The sequence below is a fragment of the Rousettus aegyptiacus genome, unplaced genomic scaffold (genome assembly GCF_014176215.1).
Source record: "Rousettus aegyptiacus isolate mRouAeg1 unplaced genomic scaffold, mRouAeg1.p scaffold_m13_p_12, whole genome shotgun sequence".
In the NCBI taxonomy this organism is placed as follows: domain Eukaryota; kingdom Metazoa; phylum Chordata; class Mammalia; order Chiroptera; family Pteropodidae; genus Rousettus; species Rousettus aegyptiacus.
Window position 1 is genome coordinate 60,881,341 of NW_023416287.1, and position 8,283 is coordinate 60,889,623.

At 31.7% G+C, this 8,283-nt stretch overlaps 1 pseudogene; it reads left to right on the forward strand.

The window, feature by feature from the left end:
• Positions 1–4,351: 4,351 nt before the first annotated feature.
• LOC118610639 lies at positions 4,352–4,470 on the forward strand (annotated as a pseudogene).
• Positions 4,471–8,283: the final 3,813 nt, after the last annotated feature.

Genomic DNA, 8,283 nt, shown 5'->3' on the forward strand with positions numbered 1-8,283 from the left:
CTTCTTTAATGGTGATAACTTTATACTAAGTCCGAGATTTAATAGTGTAACTCTTCCAATTTTATTATTTTACAAGACTGTCCTAACTATTTTCAGACCTCTTAATTTTTTATATATTTTAAAATGAAATTGTCCATTTTCAAAAACAATATGTCTCTATGATCTTGATTGTGATTGTATTTGACTTCATGATAAATCAGGAGAAAATTAGTATCTTTAATACATTGAGTCAATATATTTGTTAGGTCTTCTTTAATTTCTCTAAATAAGTTTATAAATTTCTGTCTACAAAAATTTATTAAAAATGTATTTTGTTGATTTATGCCTAAGTACTTAATATTTTTGATGCTTTTGTAAATGTTTTTCTGTTTTATTTTTAGTTTTTTGTTACTTTATATGAAGATCCTTTTGACCTTGCATCTAAAGGCATTTATAAATGTACTTACTAATTCTATTTGTCTATAGACTATTTTGGATTTCCTACATCAAAAATTATAAATTGTAAGCCTTCTTTTCTAATTCTTATATTTTTTATTTCATTTTCTTGCCTTATTGGACTAGCAAAGAGCTTTCATACAATGTTGAATTGAAGCGATTATAATGGCATCTTCGTTTTGTTCTTAAACTCAAGAGAAAAACTTTCAATATTTCATTATTAAGTTTGATAATAGCTATAAGATTTTTGTGGATATTTATTATCAGATTAGATAAATTCTCTTCCATTTCTTTACTGCTGATTTTCTAAGAGCTTTAATTTTTCTTATTAGTTAACCACATAATTTTTATTCTTTATTTAGCTAATGGTGAATTACTATGATATATTTTCAAATATTACGCAAAACTGTGTTCTTGGAATGACCCAACTTGGTTATCATTATCATTTTTATATATCACTTGATTTAATTGATCTCATAATATTCTGTTTAAAGTTTTTATGTCTATGGTCATAAGAAAATTTGCCCTGTTATTTTAATTTGTATCAGAGCTATGTTAACTTCATAAAGTGAGTTGGGGAATATATCCTCTTTTTATATTCTATGGATGTTTTATTTAAGTTTATTGTTATTTATTCCTTAAACATGTAGAAAAGGATAACTGCTTATGTTCTCTGTACCTAGTGATTTTTATGATGGGAAAGTTTTAAATAGTGTATTCTAGTTTTAATTAAATATAGGACTACTCAGATTTTTTATTTTTGTTTTATTTTTGTTGAATTGTTATTTTCAATAAATTTTACTATTTACATACACTTTTAAATTCATGAGTTAAATGTTTATATTTATCACGACATCATTAATTTTTTAACTGACAGGAATGTGATAGCAGCAGCTAAAATCTTAAGTGGATTTGTCAACCTAGTACAGACTAATGACACAAGTCCAATAAATCATGTTTCTGCCTTACTTACATATTTATGCACACTTCTTTCTCCTGCACCAACAAAACAATAACGAATTGTTGTGATATCATCAACAGAGCAAGCAAGAATAAATAACTAAAAATAAGATACAAATATTTGTAAGCATATGTGGACACAGCTCATTCATGTAATACTTCATTATTTATCCTGCTTTTAGACAATTTGGTACAATAGGATTTATTCTTTCACTAAATACTGTATTTCTTCCAGTATAAAAAAACTAAGGTCCTCAGTTTCAATGATACATAGCAAATTCATAGTGTAGTATCTGCAGAGAAATATATTGAATTGGTGAAAGGTTTTTATTCAACATCAATAGAACTAAATTTAAGGAGACAAAATCAATTCACAAGCAATGCTGAGTTTTGATAAATATCTGTTCAGATCTTGAGTAAAAATAATTATAATCATATGCATGTCTGAAATCTGTAATCAGGATAAAAATAGTTGTATTCAATAACTCGTTTTTCTACAGTGGTTGTAAATGTAAAAGGTGATTTATATAGTTTGGCTTATATTTTACATTGGTCTTAAATTTTTTCTCTCTCAGCACCTTTTCTCCTCATCAATGCTAAAGTTAGTTTTAAGTTGATTGTTTGTGATAATGCTTTGAGATCTTTTTCAAAGATTTACCTTTCTTAAAAATAAAGAAAAAAAAGTTAATATAAACAATAAAGTATTCTTAAAACCAATTCTCATTTAAACATATATAGAAATGGCTGTTTTTAAAATTGAAGTCATGTTTGGCAGCCTTATTATTTTCTTTTTCATCAAATTCATATATCTTGGTGTAAATGATGTCTAAATAAGGTTGTTAGATAACTAATATTTCTTGTCATTTGATTGTGTAATGTATCCTAGAAAGAAAAACATGTAATTTTCATGACTTGAACAATAATATGGGAATATTTATAATCAACAGATATTGCTTATGTTTTTATCTTTGGCTTAAAATCAGCAGGATTCTGATTACTCAGTTCTTCATGTTTTTATAGTTTCAGAAACAATTATAAATATGCGTGTAAGTGTGTAGCTACCTGAAAATTTCTAAAATAGCTAACTCTAGAAATTACCACAAAAGTTAAAGGCAAGTTTCACATTCTATTATGAACCATGAGCCATCGTGCATAAATGGTCTTAGACTCTCCTAAGCCTCCACATTACTCTTTCAAAATCATTCTACCTCTGCCTACTTGCCAAAAGAAAAAAAAGAAAAAAAAAAACTTTCCTCTCAAAGGCACATATTTCATATCTATGTCACCCTCCGCCTCTTGTCATTGTCATCAGAGGCCCTTCTGATTATATCTACAATCTCACCCCCATCTTCTAAATTCATCAAGGAATTGAGAACCATCTCATTGTCTTTTTCTCATATCCTTGGAGTTATTTTTTATTATATATATTTTTCTCTCGGTAAATGCAAATAACAATTGTAGTCATTAATTACTGTGAGGATTTAAACTGTTATAATTAATATTTGTGTCATCTTTTAGAGGTTTTAGACTATATTCATATTCATTATCTAATTTGGCTTTAGTAACTTCCCACAAGCTCCCCTCCCCCCCCTTTTTTTTCCTTTTTTAAGATGAAGAAATTGGCTCAGGAAAGTAAAATTTTTCTCCATGGTTCCACAGCCTGATCTTAGGTTTCACTACATTGGAACCCAAGTCTAGCTGAGTCCAAGAGGGTATCACTTCTATTGCACAATAAATCTTTAACATTCAAAATTCCCCAGAGAACGATGTGACAAAACTGAATTACAATGAGCTTACTTTTATACCTTTTTGGTCATGACATTGTCTTTTATTTCTCTTTGGCCATGACGTGGTTTCTCTTATTCTAGTTTTCTTCTCACTTGCTTGATTTTGGAAATGCAATAGAATAAGAGTTAGGAAACTCATCATATTTAAAGTGGTATAACTTTGCATGTTTTCACATAAAGTGAGTAATCACAGATTAAGAGATAGAGGACACAAATTTAGTGGTGCACATAGGCTTTGGAACTACCATTTATTATGCAAGTATTTATTGAGCATTTACAATATATGTTCACAGATCTTTGAAGCTATACTATGACTAAAACATGATCTCTGCCATCAAGAAGCTTTTTTTGAAGATTTCAGATTGCATTCTTTTTAAGCAATAAAAGTATCAAGAGATTAAGCCCTTTAATCATTCATCTGCAGTATCTCTTTCAGTGCCAAGCACACAGTAGACATTTGTTAATATTTATTAAATTGATTAATGCATTAAGGCAGTAGTTCTAAAGTCCAGGGTCTCCTGGGCAGTCCTGAATTCCTTTTAAGGGGTCTATAAAGGTAAAAGTATTTTCATAATAGTAAAACTTTTTTTTGCCTGTTAAAACATTTTTTTTTTTTACCTGTTACAAGTGTTGAGCAGAGTCTTCCAGAAACTACATCATATTTGGTGTCATTGCTTTGATGGCAGTAAAATGTGTGCTTGTTCATTCTTGCAGTTTTAAAATGGCTTAGTTTTAATTTCTAACACTGTACGTGTTCATACCTATAACCCACATAAACAAAACCTTTTCAGGGTCCTGAAAATTTTTGAGAATGCAAAAAAGCTCCTGAGACCAAAAGTGCAGGGATTGCTGAATTAACAATTTAACTATCTTTCGAAATCAAGAAATGTGTTTGTCATGCCAGGGTGACAAAGAGGTGATTGAGCAACTGTCCATGTTATTCTTTTTTTAAATGAGATATATATTTTTATTGAGATATAGAACATTATATTAGTTTCAGATATATAACATAGTGATTTGATATATGTATATATTGTGAAATGATCACCGTGAGACTAGTTAACATCAATCACCACATACAGTTATATGTGTTTTTTTCTTGTGATGAGAACTTTAAAAATCTACTCTCTTAGCAACTTTGAAATATACCATTAGAAAGTATATCAGCTGTCTACGGCCATGTCACCCTGAACAAGCCCGATTCCGTCTGATCTCGGAAGCTAAGCAGGGTCGGCCCTTGATAGTACTTGGACGGGAGATGACCTAGGAAAACCAGGTGCTATAGGCATAAAAAATAAAAATAAAAAAATAAGGGATTGTAAACTGACAAGGTCCTTGCAATCTGTGAGGTCAACCAAGAGCTGCTTCACCAAAAATAAAAAAAAATAAAAAAAAAAAAAAAAAGAAAGAAAAGAAAGAGAGAGAGAGAGAGAAAGAGAAAGAGAGAAAGAAAGAATATCAGCTCAAGATTCTCTCATACTTTGGTCTTAAATGTTAAGCCATCTATGCCTCATTTCTACCTCCCCAATTATTCTTTTATTTTACTAGGGTAAAACATTTTATATAGGTGATTCTACATCTGATAGAATCAAGATATTATTAGTACTATGTGATGAACTGTGATGCCAATAAATATAAGTTGTTCTTGTACATTTGTCCTCCACTCGAGTGCTATTTTTTAGGTTAATAAAGTTGCATCTAAGTAGAGTGGGAAAATGCTTGGGTACCGAATGGCTCTTACCTAACAATACTCTGATGAGTTAAAATTAGACGGCCCTCAGTCAGCCCGTATTTCTCAGGGCCTATATGAAGGCTTTCAGAATGATTGGAAATTTGCTGATCAAAACCATACTAAGGGACCCATTAGACTGAATAATTTGAAAAATAACAAGATGTATTTGTCAAATGCATACATACAATACCTTCACAAAATCACTTTGTCACTTTTTCCATCTACACATTTTTTTCCTTAATTATTTACAAGTGACAAAAAGACTAAATTCTTCTTGGACTCATCGTAAGTAACTCTTTGCTGTCTGATGGCAGAGGAAGACTATGTAGTTAAGTAATGGGTTCAACCTCAAGTAGGGATTCTGCTTTTCTTTATTTTAACTTGTTTTTCCCAAATGTATATTACTATAGCATCCTTTTTATATTCAAATGGAAGATAAAGACACACTTGAAGATCTCCAGATTTTCATTTGGTTTGTCTGTCTTCAGAATGAGTTTTGCCCCATTTGAGAAGTTTTAAAAATTATAAAGGAACATTATACATCTTTTAGCCAATTCTCAAATTTCGTTCCTATTCTGGGAAGATCAGATATTAGAAACTTTCCATATTATAAATTATATAGGATATGATGGGTTGTTAATGTAATTGAATATATGAAAATTAATTAGACAACTCAATAGAGATTTTACTACCATTCATTAAACTTAGATTTGTAAAGTTCATCAATTTTATGATAGATTAATGATAAAATAGTTCCTGAATTCTATATGAATAAAAAGGAATGTGCGTATTAGTAACACATCAGGGGGAAATACATGAATGGGTGACATATTTTAAAAATATTCTTTCAGTTAAATTTGAACCAACCCTTGCTTAGGAGGTAAGATCAAGCAAATAAAGAAAACCCTACAAACAAAAAAAAAGTTGAAGGTGAACTTATGAATTCTGGAAACCTATTTTGCCCCAAGAGTTACCTGTAAATTCAGAGCCTGTTAAGGACAGGTTTAACATAAAGACAAGGATTTCACATTAAAGAGATCCCTTGGGCCCTCCTCTGGGGTGAACTTGAACTTACCAAGGATCACTACCAAGAATGTTGCAAAAATATGTTCTTCAGAAAATTGAACCATTGGGAAGCTCCATGAAGAAAAAATGCGTTTCACATTCAGAGGAGTTTGGGAATTACTGAAGAATAAGAAATAAGTTTTGAAAGCATATTAGTCCATCGAGGTCTCTGGAAACCCTTCCACAGAATTGTTTGACTTTGTATAACCTACTATGTCTCCATATTTATACAGAGCCCTTTTAAATGTAATTTCTATAAAATATTCTTGCAATGCATATTCTGTAGAGCACATTTTCAGAAATATTGACTCAGGAGAAGAATCTGAGTCTTGGGCTTACTCCCAGCTGGTAAAGGATGCAGGCGACTCCCCCACCAGGTCATACTCTGAACAGCTCTGGGAGTTCCCTTCACCTCATTCTATTCCTCTTGCCTCTGCTTGCTCTGCTGAGGTCCAATAGCAAGTGGCATTATAGTTCCCTGTGCCTCAGCAATGTTCCTATGGTCATTTCTGCCTTGATTTCTGTACAATTGTAACATTTCATGCTAAAGTGATTTGTGTAGTAATCTGCTATTAGATGAAACAGATAAGAAATTATATCATTTTAAATTAGCACGAACCTAACTCTTAAACTAAGAGGTACCTTTGTCAATTCCCCAAAGTCATTTAACCAATTAAACATTTTATTGGGAAGTAGAATTTAATGGAAAACTCTAGCCAGCACTGTGCTGTATTTGAATCATATTATGCTACCTTTAAAGTAGACAGTCAATTCCGACCCTGAGTAGTTTTAGTTTCAAAATGGGCAAGAAAAGAAAAAGTTATCGGTTGGGGTAGACAACAAAGATGATGTGTAATAGACAGAAAGTCCATAACCAGAGTTGCCCTGCTGTTATCATTTTGTGGATGATAGTAGCAAAGCATATCATGAAGTCTTCAGGCCAAAGTTATAACTTTTCAGGGTTACACGCCATTAGTCAGATGCCAAGTGAATTGCTTGCCATAGGCATTCTAGTACTGCCTCAAATTTTCTTATGTGACTATTGGAAAAAGAATTGCTTGTGAATTCATTAATTCATTTCCTTATGACCTCAGGGTGAAGAGTTTTCACATCTGCTGGTTGTTATACTAGATGCTCCCTTTTAATGGTATTCCCCACTTAGAATTTTATCCATTGCTTTATGTGAAAATTGTCATCAAATCCTTGTCTTTATGTTTCTTTTTTTGTTAAAAACTGATTTTCAAACACTTTCCCACCTATTTCAAGGTCATAAAAATCAAAGTTTAGCTAAACTAAAATGAAGCCAGAGCCAGGCCTCCTCTCCATTTCTCTTCTTTAGATGTTCCATCATTTTTCCATTTACACCATTATGACTAACAATAAAATTTTGTGAATACTTGTTTCTCATTTGGCTCCCTTTGGCTACTTACCACTTGTTCATTCCAGATGATGATTGTTATCACCATGATTATTATCATCTTCAACAAATAAGCATTGAGCAGCCACAGGGTGCATGCCACCAGAGGAAGACTGCTTCATTACAACACAAAGCTTACATGGTACAGTAGATGAAGCCCAGCAGTGGAGATTGAAAACACAAGCTTTGTTTATGGGCCTATCCATGATATATTGCCAAAATTGTTTCAAACATGAAATTTCTTGAGGTTCTTGTTTCTACTTCTCTAAAATGTAAATAATGCTCATGCCTGCCTCTCATTTAGTCCTATAATTTTGTAGGAAACCATACAATAAAGTATAAAGTTATTTAGAAACAGTCACTGTAGCAGGGAAAGATATTGTAGGATTCTCTTTGTGCTATAATCCTCAACTACTATTCACGTTTTGACAGCCTCTTTAAAATTTCCATTCCAGGCCTCGAGAGCTATGTCTTTCAATGCCAATATTACAAATAGATAAGTGGAAAGTCCAGCCAAACAGCTGGGGCTTGGAGCATGCATTTTGAAACATTACTCTTCTGGAAGCTTTGTTTTCCTCCTGAAATGACTGGCTGGTTGACTAAATTAACTAAATTAACTGCTTGTTTTGGCAACATAAAGATAAAGCCTTAAATGGTTGGGAACAATAAAACTATATAGATGGGCTCATTTTCCTTTTTTTTTTTTTCCTCCAGAATAATTGCTGTTGTTAAAATGTGTGTCCTGTGATGTATCTAAATAAATTTAGTCAATTTAATTTTTTTAAAAACATCAAACCTGTTAAGGTGTTGAACTACTGATTAAATTTATATTATAACTTGTTATTTAGTTTTAGTCCTTTCTCAAGCAGTCCCTGTCTGCCCCCTCC